Source organism: Tamandua tetradactyla, chromosome 6, assembly GCF_023851605.1.
Source record: "Tamandua tetradactyla isolate mTamTet1 chromosome 6, mTamTet1.pri, whole genome shotgun sequence".
Taxonomy (NCBI): Eukaryota; Metazoa; Chordata; class Mammalia; order Pilosa; family Myrmecophagidae; genus Tamandua; species Tamandua tetradactyla.
The window spans coordinates 78,930,584-78,949,622 of record NC_135332.1 but is presented as its reverse complement, the minus strand read 5'-3'; the positions used below and the strand labels follow the sequence as shown (position 1 = coordinate 78,949,622).

At 37.0% G+C, this 19,039-nt stretch overlaps 1 long non-coding RNA gene across 1 annotated transcript in view; it reads right to left on the bottom strand.

The window, feature by feature from the left end:
* Positions 1 to 17,796, bottom strand: part of LOC143686154 (uncharacterized) — a 29,677-nt gene extending 11,881 nt beyond the window's left edge. The window contains exon 1 of the long non-coding RNA XR_013176938.1: positions 17,730 to 17,796. This is a non-coding gene — a long non-coding RNA (uncharacterized LOC143686154). The remainder of the gene's footprint in view (positions 1 to 17,729) is intronic.
* Positions 17,797 to 19,039: the final 1,243 nt, after the last annotated feature.

The window sequence follows — 19,039 nt, the reverse complement described above, 5'->3', positions numbered from 1 at the left end:
TTAGCACTTACATTGTTGTTAAAGATTTGTTATAAGTGATGATAACACATTTTTATAATTGCTTTATTAACTATAGTCCATGGTTTAATTTAGGGTTCTCTATTTGTGCAATGTAGTTGTATGGATTATTTTTTAAAACTTTATTCTGTTACCATATATACAAGCTAACATTTACAATTTTAATCACATTCAAAAACATATTTCAGTGCTCTTAATGACATTCTCAGTGATAAGATCAAAACCCCAATCCATTACCACAAAATTGACATTATTCTAAATAGGAAATTTTTTATATTTTAAGCCTTTTCTCCCAATTCCCTATCCCCATCCCATCCCCTTGTAACTCATAATTTTGATTCTTATTTCAGTTTATAGTTGAATCATATGTGTATGTGTGTATATATATATATGTATATATACACACATGCATACATATATATTATACTGTAACACTTATTTCAGTATGTTCATGGTACAATTCACTTCATTACAGAAGAAAAAACTTAATATTCACAGAGGTGCTTGATATGTCTTCCAAACAGAATCAGCTATTATAACAGATATTATTACTCACAACATATACTATTGGGACAGGTATCATTGAAGTTTCTTTTGATAGTTATTGCTAGGTTTCAAGTCATTTGGGGGAATGTCAGTTATCATGCCTCAGTTCATGGACTTATACTGGGATGAGTTTTCATTGATTGTTGTGTCCATTGGTTATCTGCCTACAGGGAGAACATGGATATTTTTTAGTTCCTGTGACTTCTGACTATATTAAAGGATGTGTCTTATTCTTTCTATTCTTGAGATGAGGATACTATTAGTGCACTGATATAAGAAGTGTTCTCAGATAATTGTATAGGTTTGGAAGTCCATGAGATTCACATAAATGTGCCCCTTGTGCCACAGAATCTAAGACATAATGCCACTGCCCATGGCTACTTTGACCTTATCTATTTCAAAAGAGTCAAGAAGTTCTGTTAATTCAGGGTGCATACCCTTTCAAAGCACTAGGTCCTAGCATTATTCAGCATTATTTATTGAGTCTGCTGGATCCACTTCACTAAAACCCTATCATCTTTTCAGACTTACTCTCATCTTTCACCTTCCTCTTGAAAGAGAAAGTCCCTCTAATCTTGTTATAGTTTATAAATATTCTAGTTAATATATCTTCTAGTGAATGAATGCTGCTCACCATTCAAAGAACAATGATGGCTAGATCAGCACCTTTCTTTCCCTAAAGTCCTTTCTGTCTTTTGGATAATGTTGTCAGATCCACCAGGCATGTTGTTGCCATTGCAAATGCCTGGCCTAAGGGAAGGTAGGATATATGCTTTGTATCTAAATTAGGGTTAGATGAGTGGTAAGTTCACTTAAATGGTATTTTGCTTGAGTATATTATCAAGTTCTCCCATAGCCTTCCCAGCTTCCAAAAGCAGTGTGATCTTGGCCAACAATTAGATCCATCCTTCTGGGAATCTGATGTAATTATGCTAAGAGATACAGCTGATTCTCATATTTTTAGTAGTTAGATTCTATAAAGTAATAGTGAACATTGAATTCACACCTATCGTAAAGTTGCTTATAGGGAAAATATAGGACTAAGTTCCTGCTAACCTCTTGTCACAATATTTCTATCAACTGTAGCAGGCAGGCCTTCCTCTCTTTCTAGTTCAGCTGTGCTCTCTATGGAAAATCCCCAAACCCCCTCTCCTTGCAGGCAAGTGAGATAAGGCACATTTCCTGGTACAGAAACCCCCTCCCCTAACCTTCAGGAACTGGTAAAAATGCACATAGGCAAATCAAGAACAAGAGATTTATGATACTGGTTCTATCATTTTGATCCACTTTGAGTTAATTTTTGTATAGGGTTTAAGGTAAAGGTCCTCTTTCTTTTTCCTTCTTTTTTTTCTGGCTATTGATATCCAGTTCTCCCATGCCCCTTTACTGAAAACATTCTTTTTTCCTGGTTCAGTGGATTTGGAGGCCTTGTTGAAGATCAGTGGACTATAGATTTGGTGGTCTATTACTGCACTCTCAATTCATTTCCATTGGTCGATACTTCTATCTTTGTGCCAGTACCATGCTCTTTTGACCACTGTGGCTTTATAATAAACTTTAGAATCAGGAAGTGTTAATTTTCCCACTTCTCTCATTTTGTTTAGGATGCTTTTAGTTATGTGAAATCTCTTTCCCTTTCAGATGAACTTGACAACTAGCTTTTCCAAGTCTTCAATGTAGGTTATTGGCATTTTCATTGGTACTGCGCTGAATCTGTAGATAAGCCTGGGTAGAACTCACAAGCTAACTATATTAAATAATTTTGTTCTTGATCAGGGAATATCTTTCCACATATTTAGATCCTCTTTTATTCCTTTTAACAAAATTATGTAGTTTTCTGTTTACAAGCGCTTTCTGTCCCTAGTTAAGATCATTTCTAGATATTTTATTCCTTTAGCTGCTATTTTGAATGGATTTTTTTCCTTCACTTACTCCTCAGTTAAGTCATTGCTTGTGTATAGAGAAGTTATGGATTTTTCACATTAATTTTATATCCTGTCACCATGCTGAATTTGGTAATTAGCTCAAGTAACTTTGCTGTCAATTTCTAAGGATTTTCCAAGTATAGTATCATGTCATCAGCAAGCAATGAAAGTTTTACTTCTTCCTTTCCACTTTGGATACCCTTTATTTATTTTTCCTGCCTGATTGATCTGTCTAGAACAATGTTGATTATAGTGGTGACAGAAGGCATCCTTGTCTCATTCCCAATCTTAGGGGCCAAGTTTCCAGTCTCTCACCATAGAATACGATACTGGTTATGGGTTTTTCATGTATGCCCTTTATCATACTAAGGAAGTTACCTTTGACTCCAACATTTGAAGTGTTTTTATCAGAAAAGGATGTTTAATTTTGTCAAAATCTTTCAAAATCAAGATGATCACGTGATTTTTCCCTTTAAAATTGTTAGCATGATGTATTATATCAATTGATTTTCTTGCCATCCTTACATTCCTAGTATAAAACCCACTTGATTGTGCTGTATAATTCTTTTAATATGTTGTTGGATTTGATTTGCTAGTATTTTGTTTAGAATTTTTGTTTCTATGTTCATTAGGGAGATTGGTCTTTTAGTTTTCCTTTCTTATAACATCTTTACCTGGTTTTGGTATTAAAGTGATGTTAGTGTCATAAAATGAGTTAAGTAGTGTTCCTTTTTCCTCAATTTTTAGGAGAAGTTTGAGTAGGATTGGTGTTAGTTCTTTTTGGAATGTTTGCTAGAACTCCTTGTGAAGCCATCTGGTCCTTGGTTTTACTTTGTAGGAAGATTTTTGATGACTGATAGAAACTCTTTACTTGTGATTGCTTTTTTTGACATCTTCTATTTATTCTTGATTTACTAGAGCTTGTTCATATGTTTCCAGGAATTTGTCCATTTCATCTACATTGTTTAGTTTATTGATGTGTAGTTGTTCATGGTATCCTCTTATGATTTTTTTTTTATTTCTGCAGAGTCTGTGGTAACTGCCCTCTCATTTCTGATTTTCTTTACTTGCATCCTCTCTCTTTTTTTCTTTGTCAGCCTCGCTAATGGCCCATTGATTTTATTGAATTTCTCTAAGAACCAACTTTTGGTTTTATTGATTCTTCTATTAATCTTTTGTTCTCCCATTCATTTATCTCTGCTTTAATTCTTGTATTTTTCTTATTTTATTTGCTTTGAGTTTAGTTTGCTGTTCACTCTCAAGTTCCTCCATGTGAGCAGTTAAGTCCTCAATTGTTGCTCTTTCTTCTTTTTTAATATAGGCATTTAGAGCAATAAATATTCCCCTCAACTCAGCCTTTGCTGCATCCCATAAGTTCTAATATGTTGTATTCTCATTTTCATTCATCTCCAGATAGCTACTGATTACTCTAGCAATTTCTTCTTTGACCCACTGGTTATTTAAGAGTGTGTTATGTAATCTCCATATATTTGTAAAAGTTCTTGTTCTTTGGAGGTTATTGATTTCATGCTTTATTCCATTGTGATCAGAGAAAGTTATTTGAATAATTTCAATGTTTTTAAATTTACGAAGATTGTTTTGTGCTCCAGCGCATGATCTATATTGGATAATGTTCCATGAGCACTGCAGAAGAATGTATATCTTTGTGTTTTGGCATATAATATATAATTTGGCATATATATGTCTATTAGGTCTAATATATTTATCAATTTGTTTAGGTTCTCTATTTCCTTGTTGACCTCCATTTGGTTTTTCTCTCTATAGAGGAGAGTGTTGTATTGAATTCTTCTACTGTTATTGTTGAAATATCTCTCACTCCCTTCAGTTTTGCCAAAGTCTGTCTCATATATTTTGGAGCTCCTTGATTGGGAACAGACATTTAAGATTGTTATTTCTTCTTGGTTAATTATCCCTTTACTAAATTGTAGTGTCCTTCTTTGTCTCTTATGATGTCTTTACATTTAAATTCTACTTTGTCTGATATTAGTATATCTACTCTTGCTTTCTTTTGGTTACAGCTTATGTGAAACTTCTTCCCCTATCCTTTCACTTGCAATCTATTTGTATACTTTTGTCCAAGATGAGTCTCTTATAAGCAGCATAGAGTTGCATTATATATCTTAATCCATTCTGTCTGTCTTTTAGTTGGTAAATTTAGCCCATTAACATTCAAAGTTATTGCTGTAAAGGTATTTCTTAAATCCACCATCTTATCCTTTGGAATTTATTTGTCAGATCTGTATATTTTTTCCCATTTTTCTTTTTTATATCCTTTAGTTACTCTTACTGGTACTCTTCAATTCAATGCCCTCTTCCATATCTCCTTTTCCTGTGTATTTTTTCAACCAGCAGAAATCCCTTTAATATTTCTTGTAGCACTGGTCTCTTTTTTACAAATTCTCTCAGGATTTGTTTGTCTGTGAAAATTTTAATCTCTTCCTTAGTTTTGGAGGACAATTTGGCTTGTACAAAATTCTTGGCTGGAAATCTTTCTCTTTCAGTATCTTAAGTATATCACACCTCTGCCTTCTCATCTCAATAGTACCAGTGGAGTAGCCTGAACACAGTCTTATGTGGTTTCTCTTACATGCAGCAGATTGTTTTTCTCTTACTGCATTTTCTGCTTCTCATCAAAATTTGATAGGCTGATCAGTATGTGTCTTGGAGAAGACCTATTTGAGTTTATTCTATTTGGAGTTCATTGAGCTTCCTTGATTCACATGTTTCTGTCCTTTATGTCTATTTATAAACTGTGACTCCCCCCATTATATCCTCAATTAATTTTTCTAGCCCTTTACTCTTCTGTGCTGGTTTGAAAGGAAGCATGTCCCCTAAGAAAAGCCATGTTTTAATATAAATCTCATTACTTAAAGGTAGAATAATCCCTACTCAGTACTGTATATGAGATCATCTCCCTAGTTGATGTGATTTAGTTAAGAACGGTTGTTAAACTGGATTAGGGGATGACATGTCTCCACCCATTTGAGTGGGTCTTGATTGGTTTACTGGAGTCCTATAAAAGAGGAAATATTTTGGAGACTCAGAGAGATTCAGAGAGAGCAGAGAATGCTGCAGCACCACAAAGCAGAGAGTCCACCAGCCAGCGACCTTTGGAGATGAAGAAGGAAAACGCCTCCCGGGGAGCTTCATGAAATAGGAAGCCAGGAGACAAAGCTAGCAGATGACACCGTATTCGCCATGTGCCCTTCCAGCCGAGAGAGAAGCCCTGACTGTGTTCACCATGTGCCATCTCACTTGAGAGAGAGAGCCTGAACTTCATCGGCCTTCTTGAACCAAGGTATCTTTCCCTGGATGCCTTTGATTGGACATTTCTATAGACTTGTTTTAATTGGGACATTTTCTCGGCCTTAGAACTGTAAACTTGCAACTTATTAAATTCCCCTTGTTAAAAGCCATTCGGTTTCTGGTATATTGCATTCCGGCAGCTAGCAAACTAGAACATCTTCTCTTCTCCCTCTGGAACACTAATGATTCCTTTATTTGTGCACTTTGTTTTGTCCATCATTTCCCTGAGATCCAATTCAAATTTTTCCATCTTTTTGGCCATTTACTCTTTTGTGTGCTTAAAATCAGCTGTCCTGTCCTCTAGTTTGCTCTTTCTTCTTCTGCCTCTTCAAATCTGCTGTTGTGTGTCTCTAATATATTTTTGATTTGGTCTAACAGCATCTTTAATCTCTGTGATTAACTGCCGTTTTTCTACTTTTTTTTCAAATTCCACTTTATGCTCTTCTAGTGTCTTCTTGATCTCTTTTATGTCATTAGCCACTCCATTAATTTCATTTAGCAGAGTTAATGAATATCTTTTATTAGTTCTTTCAATGGCTGTGTCTCCTCTGGTGTGCTAATTCACTTATTTAGCTGGGCTACACTTGTCTGTCTCTTGATATTCTTAGTGATTTTCTGTGCCTTTGAGGCATGTGAAAATCTTGACAAGGTTACCTTGGATTTCCTTCAGTCCTCTAAAGCTTTTATTTGTTGAATGGATGTGGAACAGGATGTGGGATGTGTGGTAGGGCACAAAAGTGATGGGTTTCAGAGCAGGTATAAGGCACAGGTTCGGCATATGATGCTGGTGCCTGTGAGTGTGGGATTCAGGGTCTCTATTTCTTTTTAAAAACTTCTTACTTGATATATCTTGCTGATTTATTACTACTGTATTCATGGCCAACAGCACAATAACTCATGCCCAAATGAAGCTAATTTAAGATATATATTTTCTCTATAAGGCACATCACAGCATTCTTGAACTTAAAACAATGGACAGGGTGAGCAATGGTGGCTCAGTGGCAGAGTTCTCTCCTGCCATGCTGGAGACCAGGGTTTGATTCCCAGAGCCTGCCCATGCCAAAAAAAAGGTAAATAAAAAAAATAAACAGGAGGAGACTTCCAGAAAGATGGTTAACTAGAGTAGCTCAAGATTAGCCCTGCTCCAAGGAAAAGTTAGAGAAAAGACAGGAAGGTGATTGAGGTGGCAATTTCAGAGTGTAGCTGACCTGGAAGAGTATTCTGCAACACATGCAGGAGCCCTGGTTGCAGAGGCTGAGGAATTGAGAAGCAGAAAGCTGGAGCTTGCATGGAGGCATGGAGGCATGGATCCAGCAGGGGTGCAGGAACAGGAAAACAGGACTAGGAAGTAAGCCATGCCACATTCCTTGGACATGCTATCCTCACCAGTGCAGCCCTGTGACAGGCTCATCCCACACACCATGCACCTGAACCCTGTCACTTGCTCCCATTCCCCATGTTCCAGGCACCCCCACACCCCCAGCCCCCTGTGCACATAACTGTCCCATACCTCCACCCCAAAAGCAACCCAACCCACCTCTCCTGCACCCCTCCAGAGCACTATCTCCCACTCCTTGTTCCCTGCAGGCTGTTGTCAGTGCATAAAGGTTGCTGGCACTAGCCCCCTTATCTAGGCTACCCTTGGCCAATGCCCATAGTGTTGTACAGCCTCATCCTGTCCTCCCTGAGCTCAGCACATCCTTTTCAGCACTCCCAGGCCCACGCATGTGCATGGGCCCCCAATCACATCATTTTGCTCTGAGCACCACACTTTATAGCAGTCCTAGGACCATACATACACATAGACCTCAACCTCACTTCCCAGCTTTGAGGAAATGCCAACCTGTACAGCTGGGTCACATCTGCTCTCAATCCATGAAGGCATAATGCCCAACCAGTTGCCACAGCTCTATGCATGTGCACAAACACCCCATGCCTTAGACCAGCACATAACAGGGTTACACCACCCAGACCAGTACACTTGCACCGCTACATTTTCCTGGCTGCTGGGCACCCACATTCACAAGCATCAGCCTACCATCCCCAACCTGCACCCATATATGCTCTGAAACAAATTACCATGCCCTGCTCCCAGCTGTACAGCCATTCCACAAACACAAGACCTTAGACTACTGAAAGAAATCAACTTCCAAAGTAAATCAATCAAGATATTTATATGCCATGAAGACAGAAGAAGATAACTAAGCATATCACAATGCAGACAGATATAGCCCTGCCTAATGAGCAAATTAAAACACCAGAGGAGATATAGACATTGGAACAACTAATCAAAGACGTTCATATAAATCTACTTAATAGAATAAGTGGGATATCAAATGGCATAAAGGTGATCAAGAAGACAGTTGAAGAGTGCAAAGAGGAATTTGAAAGAATAAATAGAAAAATAGTGGAAATCACAGAGATTAAAGGCTCTGTTGATGAAATAAAAGACATACTAGAGGCACACAACACCAGATTTGTAGAGACAGAAGAAAGAATAAGTGATGTAGAGAACAAGATAATTGACTTTGAAGACTCAAAACAGCAAATGGCAAAAAAGATGGAAAAAATTGAATGGGAACTCAGGGAAATGACAGACAAAACAAAGCATGCAAATATAAGAATCATTGGTGTCCCAGAAGGAGAAGAGAGGAGCAAAAGAGCCAGGAAGAGTAGTTGAGGATATAATCGGGGAAAATTTCCCAACCCTCATAAAGGACATAAATAAACAAGTCAAAGAAGCCCAAAGAACTTCAAACAGAATAAATTCAAATAGGTCTTCCTCAAGGCATGTACTAATTAGTTTGTCAGATGTTGAAAAGAGGCAGAAAGCCCTGGAACCAGCAAGAAAAAAACAATCTACTACATACAAAGGAAATCAAATAAGACTGAGTTCAGACTACTCAACTAGCACCCTGCAGGCAAGAAGGCAATTGTATGATATATTCAAGAACCTGAAAGAGAAAGACTTCCAGCCAAGAATTGTGTACCTAGTCAAATTGTTGTTCAATGTTGCGGGAGAGATTAAAGTTTTCACAGGCAAAGAAGTCCTGAAAGAATTTGTCAACAAGAGACCAGCCCTACAAGAAATACTAAAAGGAGTTCTGCTGGCTGAAACAATCAGACAAGAGAGGGAGGTCTGAAGGAGGGCACAGAATTGAAGAATACCAGTAAGGGTAATTTAAATAATACAAAGAGGAAGAGGGAAAAGCATATATAGATCTGACCAATAAAATGAAAAAGATAAAATGATGGAATCAAGAAATGTCTTTTCAGTAATAACTTTGAAGGTTAATGGACTAAACTTACCAATTGATACAGATTGGCAGAGTGGATTAATAAACATAATCCAGCTATATGCTGCTTAGAAGAGACCCATCTTAGACACAAGATACAAAAAGATTGAAAGCAAAAGAATGGTAAATGATTTTCTGCACAAATTGTAATCAGAAGAAAGCAGGAGTAGCTATACTAATATAAAACAAAATAAACTTTTAAAGTAAAGACATCATAAGAGACAAGGAAGGATGCTATATGCTAATCAAAGGGTCAATTTGCCAAGAAGATATAACAAACATAAATGTTTATGCTCCCAATCAAGGAGCTCCAAAGTACATGAGACAGACATTAGCAAAACTGAAGGGAGTGATAGATGCTTTAACAATAATAGTAGGAGACTTGAATACATCACTCTCCTCTACAGAGAGAAGAATCAAACAAAAGCTCAACAAGGAAACAGAGAAATTAAATATCTTTGTAAATGAATTAGACCTAACTGGCATATATAGGTTATTGCAACCCAGAGCAAAATATTATACATTCTTCTCTAGTGTTCATGGAACATTTTCCAGGACAGATCATATGCTGGGGCACAAAACAAGTCTTTATCCATTTAAAAATGTTGAAATTATTCAAAACACTTTCTATGATCACAAAGGGATGAAGTTGAGTCTCAATAATCATCAAAGTATGAGAATTTTCATGAATATATGGATATTAAATAACACAGTCTTAAACAACCAGTGGGTTAAAGCAGAAATTGCTAGAGAGATAAGTAGATATCTGGAGATGAATGAACATGAGAATACAATTTATAAGGACTTATGGGATGTGGCAAAGGCTGTGCTGAAAGGGAAATTTATTGCTTTAAATTCCTATATCAAAAAGCAAAGAAAGAGCAAAAATTGAGTACTTAACAGCAAACCTGGAGGAATTTGAGATAGAACAGTAAACGAACCCCAAAGCAAATAGGAGAAAAGAAACAAAAAAGATTAAAGCAGAGATAAATGAATGAGAGAACAAAAGAACATAGAAAGAATCAATAAAATCAAAAGTTGGTTCTTTGAGAAAATCAGTAAAATTGATAGGACAATAGCATGACTGACAAAGAAAGAGAGGATGCAAATAAACAAAATCAGAAATGAGAAGGGGTGCATTACCACAGACTTTGAAGGAATAAAGGAAATCATAAGAGGATACTATGGACAACTATATGCCAAAAACTAGACATCTTAGATGAGATGGACAAATTCCTGGAGACACACAAACAAGCTACACTGACTCAGGAAGAAATGGAAGTAAAGAGATTCAATCAGTCATCAAAAATCTTCCTACAAAGACAAACCCAAGGCCAGATGGCTTCATGGGGGAATTTTATCAAACATTCCAGAAGGAAATAACATCAATCCTACTTAAACTTTTCCAAAAAACTGAGGAAAAAGGAACTCTACCTAACTCATTTTATGACGCTAATAGCATGTTAATACCAAAACTGGGTAAAGATGCTATAAGAAATAAAACTACTGGCTAATCTCCCCAATGAACATGGATGCAAAAATTCTCAATAAAATATTAGCAAATTGAATCCAACAACACATTAAAAGAATTATGCACAATAACCAGGTGGGGTTTATACCAGTAATGCAAGGATGGTTCAACACAAGAAAATCAATTAATGTAATAAGCACATTAACAAATCAAAAGGGAAAAATCTCATGATCATCTTGATTGATGCTGAAAAAGCATTCGACAAAATTCAGCATTTTTTACTGATAAAAGCACATAAAAAGATAAGAATCAAATGTAGCTACCTCAATATGATTAAGGAAATATATGAAAAACTGAGAGCCAGCATTGTAATCAATGGAGAGAGACTGAAATCCTTCCCCCTAAGATCACATACAAGACAAGGATGTCCACTGTCACCACTATTATCCAACATTATACTTGAAATTCTCACTAGAGCAATAAGGCAGGACAAAGAAATAAAGGCATCCAAATTGGAAAGGAAGAAGTAAAACTCTCATTATTGGCAGATGCTATGAAACTATACATGGAGGATCCTCAGAAATCTACAGCAAAGTAGATTGATCTAATAAACAAATTCAGCAAGGTGGCAGGATATAAAATTAACATGCAAAAATCAGTAGCATTTCTACACACTGCAATGTATAGATCTAGCTGGGTAGGCAGTTAAGGAAAAATTTCCATTCAAAATAACAGCTAAAAGAATCAAATACTTAGGAATGAACTTAACTAGGGACATAAAGGACTTGCAAACAGAAAACTGCATAACATTGCTAAAAGAAATCAAAGGAGATCTAAATAGGTGGAAAGACATTCCCTGTTCATGGATAAGAAGGCTAAATATAGTTAAGATATCAGTTCTCCCCAAATTGATCTACAGATTCAACACAGCACCAATCAAAATTCCAACAATCTACTTTGAAGATTTGGAAAAGCTAGCTACCAAATTCATGTGGAAGGGAAGGCGACCCCAGAATAGCTAAAAACATCCTTAAAAAGGAGAACAAACTGGAAGGATTAGCACACCCTGACTTCAAAACCTATCATAAAGCCTTGGTGGTCAAATCGGCTTGGCAATGGCACAAAGACAGAAGCATTGACCGATGGAATTGAATTAATAATGCAGAAATTGACCACCAAATCTTTGGTCAACTGATTTTTGACAAGACCCAAATCCTCCGCACTGGGACAAAACAGTATTTTCAATAATTGGGCATGGAAGAACAGGATATCAATAGCCAAGACAATGAAAGAGGACCCCCATCTTACACCCTACACAAAAATTAACTCAAAGTGAATCATATCTCTAAATATAAGAGCTTGCACCATAACACTTCTGGAAGAAAATACAAGGAAGCATCTTCAAGATCTAGTAATAGGAGGTAGCTTCCTAAACTTTGCACCCAAAGAACAAGCAACAAAAGAAAAAAAAATAGATAAATGGGAGCTCCTCAAAATGAACTCCTTCTGTACCTCAAAAGACTTTGTCAAAAAGGTGAAGAAGCAGCTAACTCAATGGGAGAAAATATTTGGAAATCACATGTCAGACCAAGGTTTGATTTTCTGTATATACAAAGAAATTATACCACTCAATGAAAGAACAAACAATCCAATTATAAAATGGGCTAAAGATATGAATAGGTATTTTTCTGAAGAGCAAATGCAGAAGGCTCAAAAACATATGAAGAGAGCCTCATTTTCACTGACTATAAGGGAAATGCAGATCAAGACTGCAATGAGATACCACCTCATAACTTTAGCGATGTATACTATGAAACAAACAGCAAACCATAAATGTTGGAGAGGATGTGGAGAAACTGGGACACATGCTTTGTTGGTGGGAATGTATAATGGTGCAGCCACTATGGAAGACCAGTGGTTCCTTAGGAAACTAAACATTGAGTTTCCCTATGACCCATCAATACCACTACTTGTATACACCCAGAAGAGCTGGAAGCAATGACACAGATGGACATTTGAACACCAATACTCAACAGCACTATTCACAATCGCCAAAAGATGAAAACAAATCAAATGCCCATCAACAGATGAGTGGGTCAACAAATGCGGTATAAACTTATGATGGAATATCATGCAGCAGTAAGAAAAAATGACATCCTGAAGCACATGACAAGATGGATAAGCCTTCAGGATGTAATGCTAAGTGAAATTAGCCTGACACAAAAGGACAGATATTTTATGATTCCACTTTTATGAGCAGCATAAAGGTATAATCAGACTTACAATACAAAATAGAGGGTACTTAGAGATACATAGAAGCTAGAGATGGGTGAACCATTAGCTAATGAGGTTGAACTCCAATGTAAAGGAATAAATGGAGTGAAGGTGATTCTCTAGTGGGTCTAGAAATATTATTACCATATTGAAAATGAACAAGATTGAAAGGGGTTGTGGAGACCTATGTGTCCCACTGACACACACTAGAAATATGAATGAGTTCTCATAAGAATTATTTCAAAGATATGATGCTTGTATAAAGAGTGTTTAAGTCCAGGGTACTGGGGGAAAACTGCTATTTCATGCTAAGAGCTATGTTTGAAAGGAACCCATCAACACTACCACAGCAACAGCAGAGGTAAATAATGTGGTGAGGGACATGAGTTAAGAGAAGGTTTAGATTTCCTATTTGGTGAGAGTGTGTTTATTGGTTTTCTGTCTCTTGGTAACAATGAATTATCTAAGATTAAGAATGTTGATGGACTGTAGACTTTGGGCCCTCTACATGATGCCTGATGAATGTAGATGGCTGAAGGATGCACTAACAGAGAAATAGATTGGCAAATGATGGTACATACTTATGAATGAAGGTTGTGCTACTACAAAAAGGAACAATTTTATGAGGCATGCAATGATGTGAATGAACATGTGGAATATTTGGTGAGACAAAATAAGCCAGAAATAAGAGAAAAGAATGGTATAGTCACCTTTAGAAAATGCTTATAAGAAAACAAAGGCCTAGATTGTAAGCTTTTAGAGCAGATACATTAAGTCCAGAGTGGTGATTATTATTCCTGGATTTTGAGAGGCTGTTTTATGTATATAACCTAATATTTATAGATAAGAATGAAGCTGAACAAGTTGGGTTTAAAGTAATTCAGAACATAGGGGTAAGGAATACAGTGTCTACATTTTAGACCCACATATACTCTTTGAGACCAATGGAAGAATGGTTTATTTGGTCCAGAACTGAAATTTTCTGTAGTGCATAATCTAATTCAACCTATCTACATAGCTCATTTGAGTAACTGAAATACAGGAAGCACAGAATAAGAAAGAGGTCCTTTAATCCTGTATAGATTATTGTAATGCCTGGAAACATCCTAGAATATATTAAGCAGATGATCAAAAAGTATTGGCAAAGTCCCCTGAGGGAGAGGAGAAAGACTATGGAGCTATTAAACCTTACCATCAGGGAATCCTCTGATGCTGTGTCCAACTTTAAGGATACCCAAATCAACAGACCAAGCCTTCGATCATGAGGCTTACTCTTTTAAAGCTTATGTAGGTAACAGAGAAGCTTAGACTCCCTATAGGCATGCCTAAGAGTTACTTCTGGAGGACCTCTGTTGTTGCTCAGATGTCTCTCTAATCCCAACTCTGCAAGTGAAATCATTGCCCTCCCCCCATGAGGGGCATGACATCCAGGGATAAAAGTCTCCCTAACAATAATTGAGAGGACTCCCAGGGATGAATCCAGACCTTGTACCATGGGATCAACAATTACATCCTGAACAGAAGGGAGAAAATAAGTGTAATTAGTAAAATCAGTGGCAGAGAGGGTTCAAATAGATCTGAGAGGCTGCTCTGGAGGTTGCTCTAATGCAAGCTTAAGGTAAACCTTGCTACCTATCATAATCTGCCAACCCTCAACTCGGGCCATTCCAGCCAGTCCTAAAGAACACCTAGGGCAATATATAAGATTCCACAAGGGTTCCAGTCACTAGGGTAACTTTCCAGAAACATACAACCTCCACATACACCCCTGATCCAGATCAGTCCTTAAACCTAGCCCAGCCTTTCCCTACATAAGATACTTCCATCCCCCTACCCCATATTAGTGACAGACCCTTCCAATATCAAAAATTCAGAATTGCCATAGCTCAAACTACCCCAAAGAGAGGTATGTAAAGGTCAAAGGTGTTGGTGGAATTATACATAGAAGATAGACTTAACAAATGAGTATGAATACTGAATCATTAAATTGATATCTCTTTTAGTCTCCAGTATTTTAGAGCAGGTAGAAATAAAAACCTGAAATTGTAATCCATGTCAAAGTCAGAAACATGTTCTACAGCCAATTGTGGTGCTGTGCTTTGCAATTTATAGCTTTTTGTATACATGTTATTGTTTACAAAAAAAAAGAAGGAAAAAAGTTGATTGTGGTGTTAAAAAAGTATTTAAACCCTCTAGCCACCTATATTCTGAAGCAGCTAGAAGGAAAAATGAGAGGATCATATGGTAGCCCATGACATACACTGGGATCTATCCTGTAACCACTTTTTGAAGAGTACTTTGAAAACTATTGCTTTTATTTCTTTACTTTGTATATATGTTATACTATACAATAAAAAAAGTTTAAAAAAAAAGAATGGACAGGGTGTATGCTGGTTTGAAAGGATGTATCTACCCTAGAAAAGCCATGTTTTAATCAAAATCCTATTTCATAAAGGTAGAATAATCCTTATCCAATACTGTATGTTTGAAACTGTAATCAGATCATCTCTGTGGAGATGTGATTTTATCAAGAGTGGTTGTTAAACTGGATTAGGTGATGACATGTCTCCACTCATGTGGGTGGATCTTGAGAAGTTTCTGGAGTCCTATAAAAGAGGAAACATTTTGGAGAATGAAGCAATTTGGAGAGAGCAGAGAATACTGCAGTACCATGAAGCAGAGAGTCCACAAACCAGTGACCTTTAGAGATGAAGAAGGAAAATGCCTCCTGGGGAGCTTCATGAAACCAGAAGCCAGGAGAGAAAGCTAGCAGATGACACCATGTTCACCATGTGCCCTTCCAGCTGAGAGAGAAGCCCTGACTGTATTCACCATGTACCTTCTTACTTGAGAGAGAAACCCTGAACTTCATAGGCCTTCTTGAATGAAGGTATCTTTCCCTGGATGTCTTTGATTGGACATTTCTATAGACTTGTAACTGGGACATTTTCTCTGCCTTAGAACTGTAAACTAGCAACTTATTAAATTCCTCTTTTAAAAAGCCACTCCATTTCTGGTATATTGCATTCTGGCAGCTAGCAAACTAGAACAGGGTGCATGGGTGGTAGAATGCTCACCTTTCATATGGGTGACCTGGGCTTGATTCCCAGACCATGCACAGCACAGCATCATCTGCTAGCTTTCTCTCCTGGTTTCCTGTTTCATGAAGCTCCCTGGGATGCATCTTCCTTCTTCATCTACAAAGCACTGACTGATGGACTTTTTGCTCCATGGTGCTGCAGTATTGTCTGCTCTCTGTGAACTCCTTCATTCTCCAAAATATTTCGTCTTTTATAGGACTGCAGAAACTAATCAAGACACACCTAAATGGGTGGAGACATGCCTCCCCGAATACCATTTAACAATCACTCTTGATTGGGTTACATCCCAGGGAGATTATCTAATTACAGATTCAAATATACAGTATTGAATAGGGATTATTCTGCCATTATGAAATGTGATTTTGATTAAAACATGGCTTTTCTAGGGTCCATACCACCTTTCAAACTGAACAACCCTCCTCCCCAAAAGAAAAATTGTACAGCACTTCAGCACTACTCTCTAGGGACATTATAAACAGTGAAATAAACAAAATTCCTTTCAGTGAGAAAAATGTGCCACTAAATATACCACACAAATAACACATTTTTATGTTATGAGTACTGAAACAAGAAAGCAGAGTGTCAACTAGTTTGAACACAGCTGCAATGTCCACATTGGAAAGTGTGTTTTCTGTACTCTGTGTGTGTCTGCAAATCACTGAGAATAACAGATGAATTCTAATGAATAGACAGTGTCACAAATACAGAAACCATAAATAATAAAGTTGAAATAATATTATTCCCAACTCTGAACTTCTTTGGAGGCATTAATATATATTGGATTTCTCCTCAAGCAGTACTTATTTTTTTTCCTTTTCTCTCAGCTATTTTTTCTCCTCTTCATTTGTCAATTTATTTTACTGTAACTTTCCACCTTTGGAATGCATATTAGATTTGGCCACTGTGCTGTGCTAGATTGTTGGCAGTGCTAGTAGTACTGCAAGTGTTCCCATCAGTCCTTTCCCATTCTTATAGGTTAGGGTTGCATAGACACAGAACTAGTGAGCTCACTAGACCAAAAGGCCATACAGCTGCATTCACTTAGAACCCCAATTTTATCTGATGGCCTGAAGGCACAATCTACCCTGTCAGGCCCCTAGAAATCCTAACACAAATATATAAATGTTTGGTTAGAATTTCTCTCTAAGTGATCAGCCCTGCCTACAACGTCTTTTGTTGTTTCCCCAGCCCTCAGAACACTACATCATATAGGAAAAAAGAAAGTTGTATTGATAAGTTAAATAATTTGTGATTCTATGTACATCATTCCAAACCTTCTCTTCCCCAAATTCTCTATGAAAGCAGGAAAATCTGTCCAGTAAGGATCATCCCTTGCCCCCTTAATCTTGAAGGTAACCTAAAAGCATGAATATCAGTCCTTCCTGTCCTTAAGTATCCACCTCTATTTTAGGAAATGTTTCCACTAGATTCATGGGCCCACATGGATAAACGAAGAAATACAACTGCCAGTTCAAATCACCCTCCCATCTTGGAAGAGGATTGTTCTAATGGGCATGGACATAGGCATATTTCACTTTAATGTGCTCCTTAAATTCTCATAGTGATTTTTACAGGGTTCCAACCCATGTGGGTATCTGTTTAATTTTCCAGCTTTCCTTGACACATCTCTCTGGAAATATGGTCAGACCATTGGCCACTGCCCCAAAGCTGGTAAAAACTCCAAATATAAATGCTTCTATCATTATGTAATTCTTCCAACACTTTAGAGAAACAACATGCAACTTAGCCCACTGAGCTGAAATGTTCTTACCTTTTTCAAATGAAATTTTTCCATCATCAGTTTTAAAGCAGTGGTCTTCCAAGCAAGAGGCTTCCATCTATAAACCAAGTAGCTGAATGTGGGTATTAGATTTCTCCAGAAAATACAGGCTACAGATACACATACCAACACAAATTTATTTGCATGTGTTTATTTATAGATATGTATATATGTAGCAATACATAGCATAAATGTATGTATATACACATACATATAAATATACACAAATATATGCATATATACATAAATACATACGTGTGTGTGTGTGTGTGTGTGTGTGTGTACATGAAGAGATTCGTTAGAGTATTTGGCTCCCACAGCTGTGGGGATTTAAAAATTTCCAAAGAAATTACTGTGAGGTATAATTAATCCTCTATTTTCTAAGTGATTTCATTGTTATATTCTGATGTAATATTGAGAAATGAAAACTTACTTTCAGAAGGTTGCCATCAGGGAAGCATTCCCAGAGTTCCATGGAGTATATTAACCCCAGCAGGAATGCAGAATTGTGTGTAGAGTTCTGCAGTGGAAAAACCACTGATATTGAAGGGATGAGTAAGCTTAAGGGAAGGTGAGATTGTAGGAGGTCATATAGATACAGAATTTGAGAAAAGCCAACAGCTTAAAGTCAAAAATCAAAATGGGACAAGGCTTAGACAATCTGCGTAAGGAGGAGCCAAGGAACCAAGAAGATTCCACATTCATGGGACAAGTGAGTGCCAAAGGAGATCCAGGCTAGATTAAGTTGAAATTCCATTTCAGTAAGATGTAGACCAAGTCATTAATTTCTATCTCTACCCCCTTTTACAGATAAATAATGGAAATCAGTAGAAACACAGTAGGTGAAGGCCTCAGCTAGTTGGGATGAAATCATGTGGGATTCCCTTTGAACATGTAAAGAGAGCTAATGCTTTTTGAGAGCCTGCTGTTTTCCCAAAACTGTACTATATGCTCTATTCATGTTAGTTTATTTAATTCTCGGTAATTTTTAAATTACCAATGAATAACTTGGAATCCAGAGAAGCTGCACATCTTGCCCATAGACAAATAATAGCTGATAAAATTAGAATTCGATCCCAAGTGTCCAAAACTTGTGTATTTTTCCTTTATTCCTAATGGAGCTGATGGCAAAATGGCCCAGTAGCTGAAGTCCAAGGAGTTGTTTACACTTCTACCTAGAAGCTAAGGACAGATAAGTTTAATTCTGCATTTCACTGTCTCTGGAAAGGAATTGAGTTTTTCAACATGTAATTTTTTCTGTTTGTTTCTTTCAATTAACCTAATGTTTCTGAAGTTCATCT